Below are 14,285 nucleotides of genomic sequence, written 5' to 3'. Positions count from 1 at the left end.
GTTCTCAAACTGAGGGAAATACTAACTGCTCCTGTGCTGCATCACTCTTTCCTCTTCAAGGGACAAACCAACGCAAGCAAGTCTCCGTCAACGTGTCAATTTCTGGCGTTGTTGTTTGAGAAGTAGCTAAAGGATTCCTGGCGCCGTTGCCGGGGAGGATCAAGTCAAGAACTCATCCAAGTAAGTGTCGCAAACTCATCTCTTGCATTTACTTTTTTGCCTCTCGTTTTCCTCTCCCTCACTTCTGAAAAAAATACAAAAATATTTGCCTTTTTCGTTTGCCTTTTTCGTTTGCCTTTTTTGTTTGCCCTTTTCTTCGTTTGCCCTTTTTCGTTTGCCTTTTTCGTTCGCCCTTTTCTCTCGCTTGCTTTCTGTTCGCTTGTCTGCCTGCTACGTCCTGTATGGCCCAACCAAGGGGTTTTGATGCTTACTATGCGAGGTTCGAAGAGATTGAAACTAGTGTTAAAGGCTTCATGTCTACACAGTTTGATTATAACAGTTACTTCCGTAGGGAACTGAAGAAGCAAAATTCTTTTTTGGCTTTTAAGAATAAAGAAGTTGATGATATGGCCAAAGAATTCCTTGCGCTAAATTCTCAGTTTGCTCGCCTTGAAAAATTGGTAGGCCAGATTTCTGATAAACATGCTACCTTAGTCAATAAAATGGCTGCTAAACCTGAAATTTGTGATGAGAATCACGAAGATCTTAAAGTGCTTGGTGTGACTCCCATTTAATCTTTGTTTTCTTGTGTCAAACCTAATGATGATGGGGCTAGATAGGAATCCACTTTGGTTGAAAAACACCCCAATGATTCGGAGTCCATCTATCTTGATGCTAAAAGCATTGAAAGTGGAGTGGAAGATATGAAAACTTTGAGTAGTAATGAAATTACTACTTTGGATTTCAAGGAATTCAATTATGATAGTTGCTCCTTGATTGAATGCATTTCCTTGATGCAATCCATGCTAAACTCTCCACACGCTTATAGCCAAAACAAGGCCTTTACCGATCATATTGTCGAAGCTATGATAAAATCTCTTGAAGAGAAACTTGAATTGGAAGTTTCTATCCCTAGAAAGCTTCATGATGAGTGGGAACCTACTATCAAAATAAAAATCAAATACTATGAATGCAATGCTTTGTGTGATTTGGGTGCTAGTGTTTCCGCGATCCCAAAGTCTTTATGTGATGTTCTGGGTTTTAATGAGATTGAGGAGTGTTCTCTTAATTTGCATCTTGCGGATCAACTGTCAAAAAACCCATGGGAAGGATCAATGATGTTCTTATTATTGCAAATAGGAACTATGTACCCGTGGATTTCATTGTGATTGACATTGATTGCAATCCTACATGCCCTATCATTCTTGGTAGACCTTTCCTAAGGACTATCGGTGCTATCATCGATATGAAGGAAGGGAATATTAGATTTCAATTTCCTTTAAAGAAGGGCATGGAACACTTTCCTAGACGATGATACGTGATTCTATCGCTTTATGCCTAGCTAAGGGCGTTAAACAATAGCGCTTGTTGGGAGGCAACCCAATGAATTTATCTTTTTCTTTCTGTTTTGTTGAGTCCACACTATCATAATTCTGTTATGATTGTGTATTTTGTGTTTCTTTATGTGATTGAGCCAAGCAAAACCTTTATGACTAGTCTTGGTGATGGTTGTTTGATCCTGCTGGAAAAAGACAGAAACTTTTCGCTCACGAGATTATTTTTATTTTTTATTCAGAAAGAGCTTTTGAGTTGATTCTTTTTGTTATTGGTTCATATACCTTTTTCCCAGGCATTCGTAATTTTTCAGAATTTGTGAGGTACCAGAAGTATACGAAGTATACAGATTGCTACAGACTGGTCTGTTTTTGACAGATTATGTCTTTGTTGAGTTGGTTGCTTGTTTTGATGAAACTATGGATAGTATCGGGGGGGGGGGGGGGTATTAGCCATGGAAAAGTGAGAATACAGTAATCTAACACCAATATAAATAGAAATCAAGATTGCTACAGTACCTAGAGAAGTGGTAGTTTGTTTTCTTGTGCTAATGATATCACGAGTTTCTCTTTAAGTTTTGTGTTGTGAAGTTTTCAAGTTTTGGGTGATGTTATCATGGACAAATGGATAAAGAGTGGAAAGAGCTCAAGCTTGGGAATGCCCAAGGCAACCCAAGACAAATTCAGGGACACCAAAAAAGCCTAAGCTTGGGGATGCCCCAGGAAGGCATCCCCTCTTTCGTCTTCAATCCATTGGTAACATTACTTGGAGCTATATTTTTATTCACCACATGATATGTGTTTTGCTTGGAGCGTTTCTACGGCAACAAAAGACCTTCCCAGGCAATGACGCCAGGAATCCTTCTGCTACGGGCTACACCTATAGGGACTTCCTTGGCAAATACACAAAGGATTCCCCCGCGGCCTTGGAGCCTCGCGTTAGTGTTCCTTGAAGAGGAAAGGGTGACGTAGCACAGCGACGGTAAGTATTTCCCTCAGTTTGAGAACCAAGGTATCAATCCAGAAGGATGATCGCGTCAAGTCACAAGTACCTGCACAAACACAAAGAGCTTGCACCCAACGCTATGAAGGGGTTGTCAATCCCTTATAGATTGTTTGCAAAGTGAGAACTGAAAGAAAAAAGTAAACAAAGCAAAGTAAAAGTGAAAGTGGAGACGATAGTTGTGAATAGACCCGGGGGCCGTAGTGTTCACTAGTGGCTTCTCTCATGAAAGCAAGTAGACGCTGGGTGAACGAATTACTGTCGAGCAATTGATAGAACCGCGCAAAGTCATGACGTTATCTATGGCAATGATCAAATCTATAGGCATCACGTCCAAAACAAGTAGACCGATACTTTCTGCATCTACTACTATTACTCAACACGTCGACCGCTATCCAGCATGCATCTAGTGTATTGAGTTCATAAGAACAGATTAACGCCTTAAGCAAGATGACATGATGTAGATGGACAATCTCAAATCTATGATGAAAGCCCATCTTGTTACCCTTGATGGCAACAACATGATGCGTGCCTTGCTGTCCCTTCTGTCACTGGGAAAGGTCACCGCACGGTATGAACCCAAAACCAAGCACTTCTCCCATTGCAAGAATCATAGATCTAGTTGGGCAAACAAAACCCAAGACTCGGAGAGACTTACAAGGATATCAAATCATGCATATAAGAAATCAGCAAAGACTCAAATATAATTCATAGATAATATGATCACAAATCCACAATTCATCGGATCTCGACAAACACACCGCCAAAGAGGATTACATCGGATAGATCCCCATGAAGATCATGGAGAACTTTGTATTGAAGATCCAAGAGAGAGAAGAAGCCATCTAGCTACTAACTACGGACCCGTAGGTCTGAAGTGGACTACTCACGAGTCATTGGAGAGGCGATGATGTTGATGTAGAAGCCCTCCAACACCAAAGTCCCCTCCGGCAGGGCACCGGGAAGCGTCTCCTGATGAGATCTGGAGGAAATGGAAGCTTCCGGCGGCGGAAAAGTGGCTTCGTGGACGCCCTGATTTTTTCTGGGATTTTAGGGAATATATAGGCCAAAGAGCTAGGGCAGGGGAGCGCCAGGGAGGCCACAAGCCTGGTCGCCGCGGCCCCCTGGCCCCAGCGTCAGGGCATGTGGGCTCCCTGTGGGCCTCCTGCCTTGGCCCTCAAGTCCCCCGATCTTCTTCTGTTCTGGAAAAATTTATTTCGGGGATTTTATTCCGTTTGGACTCCGTTCCAAAATCAGATCTGAAAAGAGTCAAAATCACAGAAAAAACAGGAACTGGCACTTGGCACTGAATTAATAAGTTAGTCCCAAAAAAGATATAAAAGGTATATAAAACATCCAAAGTTGACAAGATAACAGCACGAAACCATCAAAAATTATAGATACGTTTGAGACGTATCAAGCATCCCCAAGCTTAACTCCTGCTCGTCCTCGAGTAGGGAAGTGATAAAGAATGAATTTTTGATGCTTACATGCTACCTAGCATAGATGTCCTTTGTAACTCCTCTTATGTGACGTGAATGTTCAGATCCATTAGATTCAAAACAATAGTTTGCTATTGACGTGGAGACAATAATACTTTGGTGGGCTCTTTGCCCTCTTTTTTTTGGTGGGCTCTTTGGCCTCTTTTTGTAAATGGGCTTCGCTGGCCTCTTTTATTTCCTCACATGGGACAATGCTCCATCAATGATGATCATCACACTTACAACTCAAAACTTAGAGCAATGATGACTCTATATGGAATGCCTTCGGTAGTGTACCATGACAATGATCTAGCATGGCATAGACATCAATGGAACCATCGTGCTAGCTATCTTATGATCATGCAATGGCAATGTAGAAGTGGCAGCACATGTCATGGTGGTAGTTGCATGGCAATATATCTCGAAATGGCTTTGAAAATGTCATAGTAGGTAGGCATGGTGACTGTTTTGAGGGAGGCTAATGGTGGGTTTTATGCACGGGCGAAAGTTGCACGGCACTAAAGAAGATAGTGATGGTGGAAGGTGAAAGTGCATCTAAACCATGGACTCAACATTAGTCATGAAGAACTCATATACTTGTTGAAAAAGTTTTAGTAGTAATCGAAACAAAGCATTCAATGCATACTCCTAGGGGAAGGGTTGGTAGGTATAAACCATCGCGCGATCCCGACTGCCACACAAAGGATGACAATCAATAGACTAATCATGCTCAGACTTCATCACATAGCGGTTCACCATACGTGCATGCTACGGGAATCACTAACTTCAACACAAGTATTTCTAGATCCACAACCCCTTACTAGTATAACTTCAATATTACCACAACCACAACTCAAAACTAATTGAGATGAATCAAACTTCTCTAACTATTCAATGCACATGAAGGTGGAAGTTTTCATATCCCTTTGGATAACTACCCCTTTTGAGACTACTTTCATAGCATAGATCAACTACCACGCCACGCGCTTCCGTGCTCTAAAAGATAGAAGTGAAACACACAGAGCAAAATCAACTAGCTCAAAAGATATAAGTGAAACACATGTGAGCTGGATTGCCTAATCAAAGGATATAAGTGAAGCTCGACAAAATCACGATGAGTGCATGTCTCTCTCTCTAGGTGTGCAGGAAGGAAGATTGTGAAACAACAAAAATAAAAGACTCCTACGATACAAGACTCTCCAAGCAAAACACATAACATGTGGTGAATAAAAATATAGCCCCAAGTAACGTTACCAATGGGTTGAAGACGAAAGAGGGGATGCCTTCCCGGGGCATCCCCAAGATTAGGCTTTTTCGGCATCCTTGAATCAACTTGGGGTGCCTTGGGCATCCCCAAGCTTGAGCTCTTGCCACTCTTTATCTCTTTGTCCATAAGAACTTCACCCAAAACATGAAAACTTCACAACACGAAACTTAAACAGAAACTCGTGATGTCATTAGTATAAGAAAGCAAACCAGCACTTCCTTAGGTACTGTAGCAAACATGAATTCTACTTATGCTGATGTTGGGTTACTTTATTTTCAATCTCCCATGGCTAATACCCCCCGATACTATCCATAGTTTGATCAAAATAAGCAACCAACACATCAAAAACATAATCTGTTAACAGCAGACCAGTCTGTAGCAATCTGTATACTTCGTATACTTCTGGTACTTCAAAAATTCTGAAACATTACAACGGTCTGAAGGATTTGCGTAGAAATGAGTAGAAAAACGAATCAACTCAAAATCCCTTACGGAAAAAATGAAAATTATTTTCGTGAGCAGAAAGTTTCTGTCTTTTCCAGCATGACCAAACGATCATCCCCAAGACTAATCATAACGGTTTCACTTGGCACAAACGCAAAAGAAACACAAAAAACACAATCATAACAGAATTATGAAAGTGTAGGAAACACAAAATAGAAAGAAAAAGGATAGATTCGTTGGGTTGCCTCCCAACAGGCGCTATTGTTTAACGCCCTTAGCTAGGCATTGATAATTCAATGATGCTCACACAAAAGACAAGAATTGAAGCACAACAAGAGCATCATAAAGCATGTGAGAATCACATCTAAGTCCAACATACTTCCTATGCATAGGCATTTTATAGGAAAACAGATTGTCAAGACAACCAATAGTTACCATATGCAAGGAAGAAGGAAGAAACAATAGCAATCTCAACATAACGAGAGGTGATTTAGTGATATGAAAGTTTCTACCACCATATTTTCCTCTCTCATAATAATTACATGTGGGATCATATTCGAATTCAACAATGTAACTATCACATAGGATATTCTTTTCATGATCCACATGTATGCAAAGTTGGCGCTCTTCAAAATTAGTGGGATTATCATCAACTAAACTCATGACTTCTCCAAACCCACTTTCAATAATATTGCAAATATCATATTCATCATGAGGCTTAAACAAATTTTCAAGATCATAAGAAAAATCATCGCCCCACTCATGATCATTGCAACAAATAGTGGACATAGCAAAACTAGCATCCCCAAGCTTAGGGTTTTGCATATTTTTAGAATGATTGTCACTAATAGAATTTATAGTGAAACCATTGCAATCATGCTTTTCATCCAAGGAGCCCTCGTGAATCACTTCATAAATTTCTTCCTCACAATTTTCAGATTCACGCATCTCAAGCAAAACTCCATAAAGATAGTCAAGTGCACTCAACTCACTAGCAATTGGATCAACATAATTGGATCTCTTAAAAAGATTAGCAAGTGGATGAGGATCCATATGACTAGATTTTCAGCAAGTGAAGATGCAAGCATATTGAAGGCACATGGCACACAAGAGAACAGAAAGCAAGCGAGAGAAAAGGGTGAACGAAAAACGCAAACGAAAAAAAGCAAACGAAAAAGGCAAATTGGTGAAGTGGGGGAGAGGAAAACGAGAGGCAACTGGCAAAAAAGGTAAATGCAAGAGATGAGTTTGTGACACCTACTTGGATAGATCTTGACTTGATCTCTCCTCCCCGGCAACAAAAGACCTTCCTTGGCAATGGCGCCAGGAATACTTCTGCTACGGGCTACGCCTATAGGGACTTCTTTGGCAAATATGCTAAGGATTCCCCCGCGGACTTGGAGCCTTGCGTTGGTGTTCCCTTGAAGAGGAAAGGGTGATGTAGCACAGCGGCGGTAAGTATTTCCCTCAGTTTGAGAACCAAGGTATCAATCCAGAAGGAGGATCGCGTCAATTCACAAGTACCTGCACAAACACAAAGAGCTTGCACCCAACGCTATGAAGGGTTCTCAATCCCTTATAGATTGTTTGCAAAGTGAGACCTGAAAGCAAAAAGTAGACAAAGCAAAGTAAAAGTGAAAGTGGAGACGATAGTTGTGAATAGACCCGGGGGCCGTAGTGTTCACTAGTGGCTTGTCTCATGAAAGCAAGTAGACGGTGGGTGAACGAATTACTGTCAAGCAATTGATAGAACCGCGCAAAGTCATGACGTTATCTATGGCAATGATCATATCTATAGGCATCACGTCCAAAACAAGTAGACCGATACTTTCTGCATCTACTACTCTTACTCCGCACGTCGACCGGTATCCAGCATGCATCTAGTGTATTGAGTTCATAAGAACAGAGTAACGCCTTAAGCAAGATGACATGAGGTAGATGGAAAATCTCAAATCTATGATGAAAGCCCATCTTGTTACCCTTGATGGAAACAACATGATGTGTGCCTTGCTGCCCCTTCTGTCACTGGGAAAGGTCACCGCACGGTATGAACCCAAAACCAAGCACTTCTCCCATTGCAAGAGTCATAGATCTAGTTGGGCAAACAAAACCAAGACTCGGAGAGACTTACAAGGATATCAAATCATGCATATAAGAAATCAGCAAAGACTCAAATATAATTCATAGATAATCTGATCACAAATCCACAATTCATCGGATCTCGACAAACACACCACCAAAGAGGATTACATCGGATAGATCCCCATGAAGATCATGGAGAACTTCGTATTGAAGATCCAAGAGAGTGAAGAAGCCATCTAGCTACTAACTAAGGACACGTAGGTCTGAAGTGGACTACTTGCGAGTCATTGGAGAGGCGATGATGTTGATGTAGAAGCCCTCCAACTCCAAAGTCCCCTCCGGCAGGGCACCGGGAAGGGTCTCCAGATGAGATCTCATGGAAACGGAAGCTTGCGGCGGCGGAAAAGTGGTTTCGTGGACGCCCTGATTTTTTCTGGGATTTTAGGGAATATATAAGCCAAAGAGTTAGGGAAGGGGAGCGCTAGGGAGGCCACAAGCCTGGTCGCCGTGGTGTCACGACTTGTGGGCTCCCTGTGGGCCTCGTGCCTTGGCCCTCAAGTCCCCCGATCTTCTTCTGTTCTGGAAAAAATTATTTCGGGGATTTTATTCCGTTTGGACTCCGTTCCAAAATCAGATCTGAAAAGAGTTAAAAACACAGAAAAAACAGGAACTGGCACTTGGCACTGAATTAATAAGTTAGTCCCAAAAACATATAAAAGGTATATAAAACATCCAAAGTTGACAAGATAACATCATGAAACCATCAAAAATTATAGATACATTTGAGACGTATCAAGCGTCTTGTATCGTAGGAGTCTTTTCTTTTTGTTGTGTCACAATCATCGTTGTTGCACACATTTTGAGAGAGACATGCACTCATCGTGATTTTGCTAGAATGCTCATCGTGCTTCACTTATATCTTTTGAGCTAGATAATTTTGCTCTATGTGCTTCACTTAGATCTTTTAGAGCACGGCGGTGCGTGACCTAGTAGTTGGCTTGTGCTATGAAAGTAGTCCCAAAGGTGATAGGTACCCGAGGAGGATACAAAAAACCTCCATCTTCATGTGCATTGAGTAGAAAGAGAAGTTTTGATTCCTCTTAATTAGTTTTGAGACGTGGATTTGGTAATATTAAGAGTTATGTTAGTTGGGTGTTGTGAATCTAGAAATACTTGTGTTGAAGTTAGTGATTCCCGTAACATGCACGTATGGTGAACCGCTATGTTAGGAAGTCAGAGCATAATTGATCTATTGATTGTCATCCTTTGTGTTGCGGTCGGGATCGCACTATGGTTAACACCTACCAACCCTTCCCCTAGGAGTATGCGTTTAGCACTTTGTTTCGATTACTAATAAAAACTTTCGCAAAAAGTATGTGAGTTTTTCATGACTAATGTGAGTCCATGGTATAGATGCACTTTCACCTTCCACCATTGCTAGCCTCTCTAGCGCCGCGCAACTTTCGCCGGTGCACAAACCCACCATATGCCTTCCTCAAAACAGCCACCATACCTACCTACTATGGCGTTTTCATAGCCATTCCGAGATATATTGCCATGCAACTCCCACCGTTCCGTCTCATGACTTGTGCCGTCACTCTCATATTGCCATTGCATGATCGTAAGATAGCTAGCGAGATGTTTCAATGTCATACGCCAAGCTAGATCGTTGCACATCCCGGTACACTGCCGGAGGCATGTCCTATAGAGTCATCATTGCTCTAAATATTGAGTTGTGAGTAAATAAAAGTGTGATGATCATCATTATTAGAGCATTGTCCCATGTGAGGAAATAAAAAGAAGAGGCCAAAGAGCCCAAATAAAAAAAGAGAGAAAAAGAGAGAAGGGACAATGCTACTATCTTTTTCCACACTTGTGCTTCATAATACCACCATGTTCTCCATGATTGAGAGCCTCTCATTTTGTCACCACCATATGCTAGTGGGAATCTTTATTATATAACTTGGCTTGTATATTCCAATGATGGGCTTCCTCAATTGCCCTTGGTCTTCATGAGCGACCAAGTTGGATGCACACCCACTAGTTCTCCTTTTGAGCTTTCACATACTTATAGCTCTCGTGCATCCTTTGTATGGCAATCCCTACTCATTCACATTGATATCTATTAATGGGCATCTTCATAACCCTTTGATACGCTGAGTCAATGTGACCATCTCCTCCTTTTTGTCTCACAACCACCACCACACTCTATTCCACCTATAGTGCTATATCCATGGCTCACGCTCATGTATTGCATGATAGTTAAAAAAGGTTTGAGAAAGTAAGAGTGCGAAAACAATTACTTGGCCAATACCGGGGTTGTGCATGATTTACATTAGTTGTGTGGTGATGATGGAGCATAGCCAGACTATATGATTTTGTAGGGATAACTTTCTTTGGCCTTGTTATTTCGAAAGTTCATGATTACCTTGCTAGTTTGCTTAAAGTATTATTGTTTTCATGTCAATAGCAAACTATTGTTTTGAATCTTACGAATTTGAACATTCATGTCACATGAAAGAAGTTACAAAGGACAACTATGCTAAGTAGCATTCCACATCAAAAATTTAGTTTTTATCACTTCCCTACTCGAGGACGAGCAGGAGTTAAGCTTGGGGATACTTGATACGTCTCCAACTTATCTATATTTTTTGATGGTTTCATGCTATTATCTTGTCAAACTTTGGATGTTTTGTATGCCTTTTATACTTTTTTGGGACTAACTTATTAACTCAGTGCCAAGTGTCAGTTCCTTTTTTTCCGTGTTTTTGACCCTTTTCAGAGGAGGATTTTAAACGGAGTCCAAGCAGAAAGAAACTTCCAAAAATATTTTTTCCGAAACAAAAGACGATCGGGGGACTTGAGAGCCAAGGCAGGGGGTCACCAGGGACCCCACAAGCCCCCTAGCCGCGACCAGGGGGGCCCGCGCCTCCCAGGCTTGTGGGCTCCCTGGGCCTCCTCTGCCCTAGGTCTTTCGCCTATATATTCCCTAAAATCCCAGAAAAAATCAGGAGAGCCACGAAAATACTTTTCCGCCGCCGCAAGCTTCTGTCTCCGCAAGATCCCATCTGGGCACGTTCTGGTGCCCTGCCGGAGGGGGATTCGGATACGGAGGGCTTCTTCATCAACACCATGACCTCTTCGATGATGCGTGAGTAGTTCACCATAGACCTACGGGTCCGTAGCTAGTAGCTAGATGGCTTCTTCTCTCTCTTGGATCTTCAATACAAAGTTCTCCATGATCTTCATGGAGATCTATCAGATGTAATCTTCTTTGCGGTGTGTTTGTCGAGATCCGATGAATTGTGGATTTATGATCAGATTATCTATGAATCTTATTTCAGTTTCTTCTGATCTCTCTTATGCATGATTTCATATCCTTGTAATTCTCTTCGAGTTGTGGGTTTATTTTGTCCAGCTTGATCTATGATTCTTGCAATGGGAGAAGTGCTTGGTTTTGGGTTCATACCGTGCGGTGACCTCACCCAGTGACAGAAGGGGTAGCGAGGCACGCATCGTGTTGTTGCCATCAAGGGTAAAAAGATGGGATTTTCATCATTGGTTTGAGTTTATCCCTCTACATCATGTTATCTTGCTTAAGGCGTTACTCTATTCGTCATGAACTCAATACACTAGATGCATGCTGGATAGCCGTTGATGTGTGGAGTAATAGTAGTAGATGCACAAAGTATCGGTCTACTTGTCTCGGACGTGATGCCTATATGTATGATGATTGCCTTAGATATCGTCATGACTTTGCGCGGTTCTATCAATTGCTCGACAGTAATTTGTTCACCCACCGTGATATTTGCTATTTTGAAAGAAGCCTCTAGTGAACACTATGGCCCCTAGGTCTACTTCACATCATATTTTCAGCCTTACTCTTTTACTTCGTTGCACTTTCCGCCTTCAGATCTCACTTTGAAATCAATCTTGAAGGGATTGACAACCCCTTTATAGCGTTGGGTGCAAGCTCTTTTGTGTTTGCGCAGGTACTCTGGACTTGACGAGATTCTCCTACTGGATTGATACCTTGGTTCTCAAACTAAGGGAAATACTTACTGCTCCTGTGCTGCATCACCCTTTCCTCTTCAAGGGAAAAACCTACGCAAGCAAGTCTCCATCAACGTGTCAATTTCTGGCGTTGTTGTTTGAGAAGTAGCAGTAACATACACCTTTAAACTCTATTGATCGAACCCTTAGATGTTGAGGCCTTGATGAGGGGTAGCGCACTCTATATAAGCCACCCCTCCCCTCTGGCACAAGGGTTCTCACCCCGTGTAACACACATTCCACACCGCGAGAGCTCTCGAGCACTGAGACTTAGGGCTGTTACCTCTACGAGAGGGGCCCGAACTCATACATCTTGCATACAAGCTTGCCGTAGCTAGGACTCTACCCTCTCCATTCGTACCCTACACTTCTACTGTCAGGTTCATTCCCACGACAATAAAGAAGTAGGAAATAATTATTAACCATGTAGATCCAATTGTGAAACCCCCTTTTCCTATTAAGGTTAGAGAGCATGCTAGGGCTGCAACGGTGGTTAATAAAAGTGATGTTAGGACACCTAAACCTTGTGAGCAAATAAATGTTGAGCCTAAGGTTGTCATGGTAAAAGATCTCTTAGCTGATAACATTGATGGGCTAGTTATTTACCTCTGTGATGAAGCTGCTAGAATTGCAAAGCATGTTAGAAATAAACAAGACGAACTTGATAAAAATAAACCACTGGTAGGCACACTTGTTATCTGAGTTAAGATTGGAGAACATTGTTATCATGGCGTGTGTGATCTAGGTGCTAGCATTAATGATATACCTTTTACATTATATATAGAAATTATGCATGATATATCACCCATTTCGATTGAATACATAGATGTTACTATTAAACTTGCAAACCGAGATAGTATATCTCCACTTGGGATTGTTAGAGATATTGAAGTATTGTGTGGAAAAGTCAAATATCCAACTGATTTCTTAGTACTTGGTTCAAAACAAGATAAATTTTGCCCCATAATATTGAGTAAACCTTTATTGAATATTGTTAATGCTAAAATTAATTGTGCTACACAAAAGGTTAAAGTTACCATCGGTGATATGTCACATGAGTTTAATTTTTTGAAGTTTGGTAAACAATCGCATGAAAAGAAATTTCCTAATAAAGATGAAATAATTGGTCTTGCTTCTAATGTTGTACCTCCTATAGACCCATTAGAACAGTATGTGCTAGACCATGAGAATGATATGCACTTAAATGGAAGAAATGAATTAGATAGGATACTTCTTGATGAGCAACCTATTCTTAAGCACAACTTACCAATTGAAATTTTAGGTGGTCCTCCTCCACCCAAAGGAGACCCCGTGTTTGAGCTCAAAGCTTTACCTGATACTTTGATATATGCTTATCTTGGTGACAAGAAGATATATCCTGTTATTATTAGTGCTAACCTTTCAAGGCATGAAGAAAAGAGATTACTCAAAACCTTAAAGAAGCACATGGCTGCTGTTGGCTATACTCTTGATGATCTTAAAGGTATAATCCCTACTCTATGTCCGCACAAGATCAATATGGAATCGGATGCCAAACCAGTCGTTGATCATCAATGCCGCCTCAATCCTAAAATGAAAGAGGTGGTAAGAACTGAAATACAAAAACTTCTGGAAGCATGTATAATTTACCCTATTGCTGATAGTATATGGGTAAGTCCCGTTCATTGTGTTCCTAAGAAAGGTGGTATGACTGTTGTTCCGAACGATAAAAATGAACTCATTCCACAAAGGATAGTAACTGGTTATAGAATGGTGATTGATTTTAGGAAATTGAATAAAGCTACTAGGAAATATAACTACCCTTTTCCTTTTATTGATCAAATGTTAGAAAGATTATATAAGCACACACATTTTTTGCTTTCTTGATGCTTACTCTGGACTTTCTGAAATACTCGTGTCAAAAGAAGACCAAGAGAAAACTAACTTCACATGCCCTTTTGGAACTTATGCTTATAGGCGTATGCCTTTTGGTCTATGTAATGCATATTCTAGCTTTCAAAGATGCATGAATCCTATATTCTCTGACTTTTGTAAAAAGATTGTTGAGGTCTTCATGGATGATTTTTCCGCTTATGGGACTTCCTTTGATGATTGCTTGAACAACCTTGATCGAGTTTTGTAGAGATGTGAAGATATTAATCTTGTCTTGAATTGGGAGAAGTGCCACTTTATGATGAATGTAGGTATAGTGCTTGGGCATAAAATCTCCGAACGAGGTATTGAGGTGGATAAAGTCAAAGTTGATGCAATAGAGAAAATGCCTTGCCCAAAAGATATCATAGCTATAAGAAGTTTCCTTGTTCATGTTGGTTTCTATAGGCGCTTCATTAAAGACTTCTCAAAGATTTATAGGCCATTAACTAATCTTCTCCAAAAAGATGTTCCTTTTATTTTTTTATGATGATTGTGTAGAAGCCTTTGAAATACTTAAGAAAGCCTTAATGTTTGCACCTATTGTTCAA

The sequence above is a fragment of the Hordeum vulgare genome, chromosome 3H (genome assembly GCF_904849725.1).
Source record: "Hordeum vulgare subsp. vulgare chromosome 3H, MorexV3_pseudomolecules_assembly, whole genome shotgun sequence".
In the NCBI taxonomy this organism is placed as follows: domain Eukaryota; kingdom Viridiplantae; phylum Streptophyta; class Magnoliopsida; order Poales; family Poaceae; genus Hordeum; species Hordeum vulgare.
This window is presented reverse-complemented; position numbering follows the sequence as displayed.